Raw genomic sequence first — 12563 nt, 5'->3', positions numbered from 1 at the left:
AGGGGGAAGGGAGGGGAGGGGAGTATTTAGGGTCTCCCAGAGGGGGGTTTAAGTAAGATCGATTTAATTAATTAGTCAATCAAATTGAAATCAAAAGTGTTCTTGTATCGGTGAAGTGAGTTTCCAGAGGGATGGGGGTACAAGGAGGTGGAGTGGGATAAGGAGGTGGGAGCTCGGGGAACAACAGGTCAATCAAAAGGAATGGTTATCCCCAGGGGGTCATAACCTGTTAATCAAAAGGACTGATTATCCCCAGAGGCTCATAATCTTCTTAGGAGAACAATATGTTTGGATCTCTGAATCAAAAGAGAACAATGGTTTCCAATTGAGTGCATATTTGCCCCTAAATGTAGGCAACCTGCACTAACAATTTGTGCTGATAGCACTGTTGTGCCACTACTTACATCTTCCATACAGGAGTCTGTCTGATGGTCAAATGATGGTATGTTTGTACACTTCTCCAGGTGAACAATTTCTTGAATGTGGAACTTAAAATTTTGGCTTTCGTTTTGCTATCTTCAGCTGCCACACCAGGCTGATCAACAGGGTCTGAATAGAAGCCTTAGACTCGCTTAGCGATTTAACATATGACAAGAATTTTCTCGCCTTCACTGCCAGGTCTTCTGCTAAAGTGTGACGGTGTTAGTTGTTGTCTACTTTGCACAGAGTTCTTTCCACAGACGCATGAATCTCTCCTCACATTTACTTTTCATCGTTCATGTGTTGCCTTTTGAACCGAAAGTGCAACAGCCTCCACTTCCTCAGTATCCACCGAATTTTGTTCTTAAACCATGGTGGGACTATTCCATTCTTTATCCACTTACTACACAGATAACTCTCCAGACCACGATTAACAATCTGGTTAAACTTGGGCCATAATTCCTCTACATCCATCTTGCAAGAACTAAGGGATGTCAATTCCCTGTCTAAATGATATGTTAATAACTGGTTATCTGGTGTATCTAGCCGAAACCCTCTCCTAGCCTTCTTGACTGATTTATTAACTGTCGTAATCATAGTTCTTGTAAGACGACGCGATCGCTAACCCCCATTTCTATACTGACATTGTCGAAAGGTCCGGCCTATTTGTAGCTATAAGCTGTAAGATATTTCCATTGCATGTGGGCTGCCAAGCTAGCTGCTCAAGAGAATTTCCAGGAAACATGTTAAATTGTATTTGGCATGACTGTCTGTCTGTACCCTACGCAATGAATCCATAGACATCCCAGTGTATACTCGGCAGGTTAAAGTCGCTTCCAACTAATACTGCATGATCTGGATATTTACACGCTACTGACCATAGACTTTCTTTGAATGACTCTAGAACTATCGCAGCAGAATCGGGTGGCTTGTCAAAAACATCCAACAATTAACCTGATTTCACCTACACCTATTGTACGCGACCAGATGACTTCACTGGCCACTTAACATCGACGTCAAGAGTAGCAATATTTCTGTCAACTGCACCGAACACTCCTCATCCTATGGCCCCAAATTTGTCTTTCCAACATACGTTCCACAACTCACTAAATATCTCAGAGCTTCCCATTTCGGGTTTCGGCCAGCTCTCGGTCCCAAGATTAATTTGAGCGCGAGAACTTTCCTGGAGAGCAGTAAATTCTGGAACTTTATTACTAATATTTAGATAGTTTACTAATAAAATTCTAACAGTCGAAGTCTCTTTATTCTAAGCGCCATTTGACTGCTCTTCCTGCATATCGAGTGGCGTTTGTTCATCAGAGCACCTCAAACTACTGCCTAGCCTAAAAGACCCTCACGTGCACTCCACAAGTACTTTGCTACCAGAGTAACTGCTTCCTTCGTGTAGTTCACGCCTGACCTACCAAGGGGAGTCATACAAATCCACACACACTAAGGCAGGTCTAGGAATCTGCAGCCAAGACCGTCACAGAGTCGACGAAGCCCTTGGTTGAGACTCTTCACTCGGCTGAAAACCGAGGGATCCTGATCAGCTATGGGAACGAGCTGCAAATTGCGAGTTCTGCTTGCCCTCCACACATGAGGCCAGCAGTCTTCACCAGCTCCGCCAACCGCCTGTACGAACTGAGGATCGCCTCAGAACCCATGCAACAGACGTCGTTGGTGCTGACGTGAGCCACAACATGCAGACAAATTGCACCCTGCATGTTCCACAGCCACAGTCAAGACTGCCTCCACATCTTGGATGAGGCCCCCGTCAGACATACCAAGTGCACACTGACTTTTTTTCCAGCCCTGAACGCAATCTGCCAAAGGGGCTCCATAACGCGTCTAAGATTGGAGCACCCAATAACTAGTAAACCTCTCCCCCCCTTTGCCTGCTTGGACGCTGCTCACTCACAGGGTGAACGCGAGAGGCCAGATGGCCGGTCTCCACATTGGCCTTCCGTTTCGAGCGATGCGAGCACGTTACCATCCGCCACTCACCCTGCTGTGAGGACGGATCCACCGCGTCGGGTGCTCTGGGAGGTACCCCACAAGCAGAGCCCGTGGGCGAAACAAGCGACACCCGAGGTGTCCCGTGGGACGCGCCAGATTCTCAGCCACCGCTACATCCCGAGGCAGCAACCTGGGACTGACCATAGCCAAAAGCACATTCAGCTGTTCGCGAACTGCGGCCTACTCCTCTTGCGCCCGCACACACCCTGCCCATCCTCAGCAAGATAATGCCCGCTCGCACACCGTCGGAGTTTCTGCTGCTTGTCTTAATACTTGCCGCACTCTACCTCGGCCATCAAGGTCCCGTATATCTCCCCACTTCATAATGCCGGTCGGAGTGGCCGTGCGGTTCTAGGTGCTACAGTCTGGAGCCGAGCGACCGCTGCGGTCGCAGGTTCGAATCCTGCCTCGACCATGGATGTGTGTGATGTCCTTAGGTTAGTTAGGTTTAATTAGTTCTAAGTTCTAGGCGACTGATGACCTCAGAAGTTAGGTCGCATAGTTCTCAGAGCCAGCCCACTTCATAACGTTTGGAGCATTATAGGCAAGGCCCTCCAACCAGCTAGGAATTTTGACCATCCTATGAGGCAACTGGACGGAACTTGGCACGATATCCCTTAGGTAGACATTTAACAATATCAATCAGTTGCAAGCAGAATAACTGCTTGCATACGAGGAAGAAGTGGACGGATACATTATTGACTTCCTCAATTTGCAACGCTCTTCGTCTTGAATTAATCATTCAGTTTTTCTAAAAGTGTAGTGATTTGTTTGCCTGAAAATGTACGTGACATCCACCTGTTTGCATCCCATTTGGATAATTACTTCATGATGAAGTTTTTTAATTTTTATTTTTTTATTTTATTTTATTTTATTTTATTGCTGCACTCTCTGCTGTTGTTCAGCAGCGAGCAATTCTAAATAACCGGCAACTGTGGTAACTAAGAAAGACTGCAATAAACATAACTGTAGTGATGTCTGGTAAAAACCGCTTAAATTTCAAGTTTCCGATGTAACTTTCGATACCAACGATAGTAACATGTCACTTGAATACAAAGAAACTATAGAGGAGCAACACTACGATGTTTATCAAATTCCAGTTTCTAACCAATACAGTAACCTAAAGTGCGTACTCTCAGACGATGAGAACGTTGGACTCCTCTGGACCAGAATTGTTTGTATTACAATAGCACTACACTTTTGTTAAAACTGCTACATTTGAGCAAAATGTGCATTTTTCCTGGCTTGTTAAAACGCTTCAATAAATAAGAAGAAGCGCGCCTGGCAAAATGTTAATTGTGTTTATTCAGTTGCCCACACGTAAACATAATACAAAAGTAATTCTACCGTCCGAGCTATTCAATCACGACTCACGAATCTAAGTCGAGTTCTTATCCAGCACTCAGTTTTAATGCGCCAGGAAGTATGATTAAGAAGGCTGTTTATTTCAGTATTTTCTGTGAGCAAGTATTTCCATTTCTTATACATCTTCGTGATGGGTATGCCGTGCACACTACTATCTTCCAAGACGACAACAGCTCTGTTAACAGGGATTCACGCGTATGTTTCTGCTTTGACGAATACTCGAGTACCCTACTGCACCCCAGATGGATCGCTGGATCTGTCTCAGTCCCGTGGAATATGTCTTGACTATTTGGAACAGCAAATGAAACGTAGCATTGAACATCCCTCCAGTTTGCTTGCTGCGGAAGATACAGGGTGGAGCAGATGAAACGCATGTTTTTTTAATCGCTAGTACGCGGCAACGAGAGGGGGTATTGACCTCGAATGAATGTTGGCAGACTGCCCATGCAATGCAGTTTCAGTCGCTATGGAGCGCTGAAGCGTAAGGCATCGTGTGTTCGTTGTCGAGCAGTACTTTAGAAACAATGATTCCGCAGTCACAAAACAACGTCTTTTCCGACAACATTTTAGAGTTCGACGTCGAGGTGCAGCGCCTGATCGAAATACTGTACTCTTACGGATTGCAGCGTTTAGAAGTACTGGATCTGTGATGAAAAAGAAACCACCTGGTCTTCCCCATTCAGTTGGTACTCCGGAAAATGTAGACCGAGTGAGAACGGCAGTTCTTGCTAGTCTGAAGCTATCGGCTAGACGACAGGCTGTAGCGCTGGGTGTGTCACGTCGTTGGCTTCACCGCATCTTACATGATGATCTGAAGTTTCACCCGTACAATATAATGATCATCCAGCAGCTTAGTGAAGGGGATTTTGTGCAGCGCAGAAAGTTTTTTCACGAATTGGACGAAACTTTTATGGAAGATGCAGATGCTACAGTCTTCATGAGTGATGAAGCATATTTTCAAGCAGACAGTTACGTCAATGTTCAAAATTGTCGGCATTGGGAGCTAGAGAACCTACATGAATTACACCAAAGACCTCTCCACAGTTTAAAAGTAACAGGGTGGTGGTGCATTTCAAAGATGGGGATTGTAGGACCCTATTTTTTTGAAGAGGAAGGAACTGCAGTTACTGTGACATTAGCGCACTACGTTAAAATGTTAAACAACTTTCTTCATCCAGAACTTGGAAGGTGTCAAGTGAACATGAGAGGTGTATGGTTTGGTTCAAATGGCTCTGAGCACTATGGGACTTAACATCTGTGGTCATCAGTCCCCTAGAACTTAGAACTACTTAAACCTAACTAACCTAAGGACATCACACACATCCATGCCCGAGGCAGGATTCGAACCTGCGACCGTAGCAGTCCCGCAGTTCCGGACTGCAGCGCCTAGAACCGCAAGACCACCGCGGCCGGCGGAGTATGGTTTCAGCAAGACGGTGCTACAGCTCACACGGCGAGAGCATCCATGGAAGTGGTTTGACAAATTTGTTCACAGGAGATGTTATTTCGAGATATGGTGATGGCCCCCTCACTCACCCGATTTCTCGATATGCGACTTCTTTTTGTGGGGATATTTACAATCAAAAGTCTACATGAACAAGCCTCGCACAATCGATGACCTGAAGAATTCCATTCGTCAGGAAATTCAAACCGTGCCGAACAAAATGTTGGAGAGAGTCATGCATAACTTTCGGGAGAGGATCCAAACTTGTATCAGGCAAGAAGGAGGTCACCTCCGAGAGATTATTTTTCGAACTTAGTTAAAGCATGTATATTTCAAAACTGCATTGAAAAATCTATCACTTAATGCTTGTTTTTATTATTGTTATCAAACTGTGTCCCAGTCATTGAATAGTGAAAAACATGCGTTTCCTCTGCTCCATCCAGTGTAACGATCAATGAGTGGCTTCAGTTCGAATGGTATACCTGAAGAAACTTGTCCACACTCTTCTCTCCTGAATAGACGCCATTATTAAGACCAGGGAGTTACACAGTATTAACATGATTAATGTTTGAGATGTCTAACGTTTTGTTCACTCTGCGTGCCTCAACGATTATTGTACGTGCTCTATATTTTCAGATAGATATACTACCTGATCAAAAATATCCAGCCGCGCGGGATTAACCGAGCGGTCTAGGCGCTGCAGTCATGGACTGTGCGGCTGGTCCGGGCGGAGGTTCGAGTCCTCCCTCGGGCAGGGGTGTGTGTGTTTGTCCTTAGGATAATTTAGGTTAAGTAGTGTGTAAGCTTAGCGGCTGATGACCTTAGCAGTTAAGTCCCATAAGATTTCACACACATTTGAACATTTGAACAAAAATATCCAGACATCTATAAGTGGAGATTTATACGTATTAGATCTGCCCATAGTTCGCCTTTATATTGGCTTGAAACCTGCTGAAGACACTGTGAGTGAGGTGTCTGAATGTCCGTGGAACAACGGCAGCCCATTCTTCCTCATGAGCGTGAACAGAGGGTAGTGACTTTGGACGTTGTAGCATAGACCAAAGTGATGTTATAAATCATCCGATAGGTGTTGCATTGGATGAACGTCGTGACTCTGATTAGACCAGTCCATTTCAGGTATGTATTTTCCACAAACCATAGCCTCACAGATGCTGATTTAAAAATTGCCACAATGCACTATTTAAAAAGGCAGCTAAAAAGTACGTGTTATGCAATACATTTTATACATTGAAGGATTACTTAGCTAAAACAGAGTTGGGGTTTGATAAAGACTGTTATACAAATAAATAATAATAATAATGATTATAAAATATCCAACATTCCACATAACACCTTCACTTTATATTTTTTTTCCTTTTTTTCCTTTCTAGAAATACTTACCCCCAAGCAATGCATAGCACAATACTAACACCTCTTCCTCTTTCTGAGCTCAATATCTCACTAATTATTTTCAGGATAACAAAAGGGAAGTTGCGGTACTGAAAATGGCCCAGAGATCACCAGTGTGTGTGTGTGTGTGTGTGTGTGTGTGTGTGTGTGTGATGTGTAGTGAGTGAACTGTTATGAAACAATGTGTGTATAGCGTGTGCAGTGACTGATAGTTAGATATGAGTGAACAATGTGACATTACATTATTTAATAAGTTATTTGTAAAAAAAGCATTGTATACCAGGAGTAAATCTAATGATTGTCTCTAACTAGAAGTCTGTAAATATATGTGTATATGAATTAGGTTATTTTAAATTGATCTAAATTTGTAAATACTATGACATGTCCTAGATCCTTGTAAAAAGAGATCTACGGATGAATAAAGCTACCACTACAACAACTACTACTACTACTACTACTACTGCAACACGTGACGTGTCAAAAATCAAGTAATTTTGGTCGGACTGCAGTTAATGTTTGAAGTTACTGTTGTTACTGCCTCTCAAATGAGAACACAATAATCCCCACCTGCTTTTGTACTGGCAGGTCCGCCTCTCGTGACATTTACTTGTTAATTTCGCATTATGTAGGGGTGGCCCGATACTTTGATATATTGATGGTCGTCGGGAATCGAATTTTCTGGATAACACTAGTAATAATTCTACATTTTCCATAGAGTGTGTTCAGTGCAGTGCAACTGCATTATACAGACAGGGAGACTGTTACGCCAGAGGAAGCTGCAAATGATATCATTTATTGGCTCAGAGGCGAATTCATATTGCCTTCGGTCAGGATACACAAACAACGGCTTTGGGGAACGAGCTACGAATTTTGTGATTGGGCGCTCTGAAATTGGCCAATTATCGGTGTTCCGAGAGCCGAAGTTGTGCAGAGTGCCGACAACCAAAGAAACCACAACAGCTGCGCGAGAAAGCGACTGCTAACAGACGCACTGGTCGATACTTCGCCAGTTCTGTTCCACATGGACCCAAATAGCCCGACCCTGCAACGGCGGTAGAGAGGTCAATACGATTTACTGCCTCACCCCACCCACTGAGCACCGCCCAACGGTTTTCAGCTACACATTTCGATATCAAACCGTTACCAACAGCTGTCAAATCTTCAGTTAGACGTTGTAGCTTGTCATTTAAGCATGGCTGTGGCACCTGCATGTCTTCTGTGCTTGTCACCGCGCCCTGTGGCTGGCACAGACTGAAATGCACTGTAACATAATATTGTCGGCCACGCTGTGGGACTGTCTTGGTTTTTAAGCACCCAGCGGAAGAGAACCTTTTCCAGCATGGAGGTGATGACCTGACCTTTTCACAATCCATCTAAGCAGTTTGTGGCTGCAACCTATTCCACTGGGGATTGCCGAATGGTTATCGTTGCTGCCTTCAGTGTGGAAGGTAACCACCACTGATTTTTCTGAGGAAGGAAGGTCTGCAACGGCACCCACTCAACTCCCTGAGGGCAAATGAGAAGCTTCTTGAATAAGCAAGATGTGGCATCATCTGGAGTCATCTTCTGATAATAGATCATAGATCGCTCGTCGCACTGCCTTGTAGGTAGGAGTCCAACGGCTTCAAGGCCTGATTTTTTATATTTACTTCACTTTACCTACTTGGCTAGCTTAACGCCTAGAAAGATCCTCATAGAGAAAGGTAGTTTCCAACACCTGCTGGAAATAAACTTCCGAAAAGTCCTGGCGGGAAGTATCACTGTGCATAGAAATGCTGTTGGTGGGAGCAGGAAACTACAAGTGAAAGTGCCTGCATTTCCGCACATAAAAGTAAAGTCTTATGGCATGAATGGCGAGGAGTCCAAGGTGGACAGGTTCAGCTGCCTAATTGGAAAGGTTTTTCCTATCTGCCTACAGACACATTTCGTTCCCCAAATACGAGAGCTGTATGCACAAGTGCATCTGTTATACGTAGGTGACTGAAATGAGCGTGTCTGTGCGTGGTGTACCTAATGGAGGTAGCTTATCGGAAAATGAAAGTCAGAATTACGTAAATATTCGAACGGTAACAAACAATATTTTTGCCTATCTACACTGTTTAAAGAAAAAGGAAAACGGTCGCCAGCCTAATTAGGCAAGAGAAAGATTAACGTTCTCGTTTAAGAAAGTAGGTATGAGTAACTTTAACGGACAAACACAACCTAGACTTGGCCACACGCAAGTGCAATGAACTCTGACACATACATATGTTTACGGTAAGATTGAAGCTAACAGCTAGAGCAGCACAAACTATTTGAAAAAAACCTAACAGATACCGAAACACATTATTACTTTCAGGGTTTGTTCAAGCTGAATGGTCTTTATAACATTGCTATTAACATTCACTGCAGAATCATAAATTGGACATAGATTAAGTATTATTTTTCAAACACTTTCCTAACTGACATAGAATTATAAATATTGTTCACTGCAAAATAATGAGCTGGTAACAGGTTAAGTCTCTCTCAGTTAAATACTTTACTATTTAAAATGAAAGTTAAATGGAATTAACTAACAGGTTACTTTTCACTGTCTTTTGAATAAAGAAATTATTGTTTTCTTAAATAGTGGTAAAGGATGACCTGTGGATCTTATTACACTATTAATATGCACTTTCAATACCCAAAATAAACACGTGCTTAGCAAGTATGATTGTATAACTTTCCATAAATGCAGTTCACGACTTTTACTACAGTGAGACACAATGTTGACAAATTTACAAGAAACTGACTCACCTTTTAAAATTTACTACAGGCAGCACTATGATCATTTTTTAAGCAACACTTTACAAGCCTCAATTTTAAGAACTTTAATTTATAAAAGGAACAGCAAATTTTACTTTCAAGTAAATGATTACATAGGTGACTTTGAAACTTCACAAAACTACATTTACTGCCTCCCACAATTTCACTAAATTCACGGTAAATCTGAATATGCCCTTCTCATCAAAGATCAAATAACATTATGTAATTAACTCTCTAACTTCGAGGCTTTCATTTTTTCCACAAAATACGACACTCGGTATTCATAGTTCAAATGGAGAGGAACCTGAAAGGTGTTGTGATAGGGACAAAATCAAGGTAGGTACATAAATTCAGTTACCAGTTACCTTATATTTGAGCACACTAACACATCCAATAAGCTGATCCTTCACTGTACATCATTATAGTATCCCGTTACAGTGATTGCGCAATGTGGTGGCAACTGCATTCTGGTAGGTGGATTTGCAGGCAGAATTGCTGGACTCTGACCCTTCTTGGTGGCGATGATGAATACTAATTCTAGAATCGTTCCAGCTATTTATCCATCCATCCGAGGCATTGGAAAGTAGCAGAAAAAGCCTCTCTCGGAACCAGCACAATATTCAACTTTTACCTGGCAGTGCACAGTTTGGTAGCTCGTCCCCGAATGACTCTTCGTTCCACCTTTTCTACCTAGGCCAACCACAATTTGCGCGCGCTGCACAGTTCCGTTCCCGAGGGGAACCACTACACCTTTTATATACTAAAGAACTAAGAATCCTAAGTGAGGATCAGCAGTTTACATAACAGCAACCAAATACATTAAATAAAACAGAACATTTGCACATATTGACATTTCTACAAAAAATTATTCACAAAGAAATTACAATTATATACAGTAAGTTTTGTTCCCTCCAAATGAGACAAAGAATTTAAATGACAGATACACTACATTGCATAGAATCAAATCATGACATCAAAGTTCTTACAAAGAAAGGAGTATACAATTTTATGTTATCGATTCAAACAGATTTACAGGTACTCAATGTTATAACATTAAACCAAAGCAAAAGGCAAAATAAATCCGTACAGCATTAGAGCCATGATGTTACAAACTGCACACGCCCCACACCAGCTTGAACATTCACCTGCTGACATGCAGCGTCCGTGGATTCACGAGGTTGTCTCCATACCCGTACATGTCCGTCCGCTCGATACAATTTAAAATTGACTCGTCGGACCAGGCAACATGTTTCCAGTCGTCAATAGCCCAATGTCGACGGGTCCAGACTAGGCGTAAAACTTTGCGTCGTGCAGTCATCAAAGGCACGTGGGTGGGCCTTCGGCTCCGAAAGCCCATATCGATGATGTTTCGTTGAAAGGTTCTGCAGCAATTTACGAAAGGGTTGCACTTCTGTCACGTTGAACGGTTCTCTTCAGTCGTCGTTGGTCCCGTTCTTGCAGGATATTTTCCAGGCCGCATCGATGTCAGAAATTTGATGGTTTACCGAATTCCTGATATTCACGGCACACCCGTGAAATGGTAGTACAGGAAAATCCCCACTTCATCGCTACCTCGCAGATGCTGTGTCCCACCGTTCGTGCCTCGACTATAACACCACGTTCTAACTCACTTAAATCTTCATAATCTGCCATTGTAGCAACAGAAACCTGTCTAACAAGGGCGCCAGACACATGTTGTGTCATATAGGCGTTGCCGACCGCAGCGCCGTATTCTGCCTGTTTACATATCTCTGTATTTGAATACGCTTGCCCATACCAGTTTCTTTGGCGCTTCAGTGTATTTATCGCGGGGCATCGAACTTCCAACAGTCAATTTTCTTAGTACACATGCGTGAAGTGACAATTTTTTAGCTTTGTATGTCATGAAGTACCGTACAAACTATTTTATTTTAAAAAATTACCTGGCAAGGGCTCATTATTAAAACAATTTCAAAATTGCTATTTTAATAAATGATTGTTAAAAACTGTCAGCTTGTTAGCAAGTAATGTAAATGTTTGTGAGGAAAATTTCAGTTTTCAGCTTTTAATATTTTCTGAGAAAAGGCACATTGAGAAGGGTGAAATTAACAAGGCAAAGGTACCTTCTCCTTTAAGCGAAATGGCAAAGGTCTAATTGAAGTCATTATAATATACTTGTTTCCTTGGAAATTTAAAGTGTGGTATTGCTGTGTAACTTTATACCTACTAAATCTGAACTTTAACCTGTTTTATCTTCGTGGAGATTATCAGCGGAAGCTGCTAGGAACCAGCTGGTGGCGGTATATTGAGTGTCAGCGGTGACTGTTTTCGACACTCATGCTCATAAATTAAGGATAGTGCTGATACATGGTGAAACAACGATCTGGTGGGCGGTTTGCGGGTTTAAATCACCTCGGGGTATGACAATGCGGTGCATTTGACCTGTGGTCGTCGCACGGTGGCGCTGGCAGCAATCCACATACGCAGAGGTGTGTTGGTGCATGTCAGAGTATAGTGCAGCGAGTAAGTGTGCAGTCGTTTAAAGACGTGCTAATGGTGACTGTGTGTTGAAAATGGCTCAAAGAACGCATATTGATGACGTTATGATGGGTAGAATGCTAGGGCGAGTGGAGGCTGGTCAAACACAGCAGGTCGTAGCAAGGGCCCTCCGTGTGCCACAAAGTGTCATCTCAAGATTATGGCAACGATTTCAGCAGACAGGAAACGTGTCCAGGCGCTACAGTACGGGATGTCCACAGTGTACAACACCACAAGAAGACCGATATCTCACCATCAGTGCCCGCAGACGGCCACAGAGTACTGCAGGTAGCTTTTCTCGGGACTTTATCGCAGTCACTGGAAGAGTTGTCTCCAGGCACACAGTCTACAGACGACTGAACAGACATGGTTTATTCACCCGGAGTCCTACAAGGTGCATTCCACTGACCCCTGGTCACAGGAGAGCCCGTAAAGCCTGGTGTCAAGAACACAGTACATGGTCACTGGAACAGTGGTCCGTGGTTATGTTCACGGACGAGTCCAGGTATAGTCTGAACAGTGATTATCGCCGAGTTTTCATCTGGCGTGAACCAGGAACCAGATACCAACCCCTTAATGTCCTTGAAAGGGACCTATATGGAGG

The sequence above is a fragment of the Schistocerca americana genome, chromosome 8 (genome assembly GCF_021461395.2).
Source record: "Schistocerca americana isolate TAMUIC-IGC-003095 chromosome 8, iqSchAmer2.1, whole genome shotgun sequence".
In the NCBI taxonomy this organism is placed as follows: domain Eukaryota; kingdom Metazoa; phylum Arthropoda; class Insecta; order Orthoptera; family Acrididae; genus Schistocerca; species Schistocerca americana.
This window is presented reverse-complemented; position numbering follows the sequence as displayed.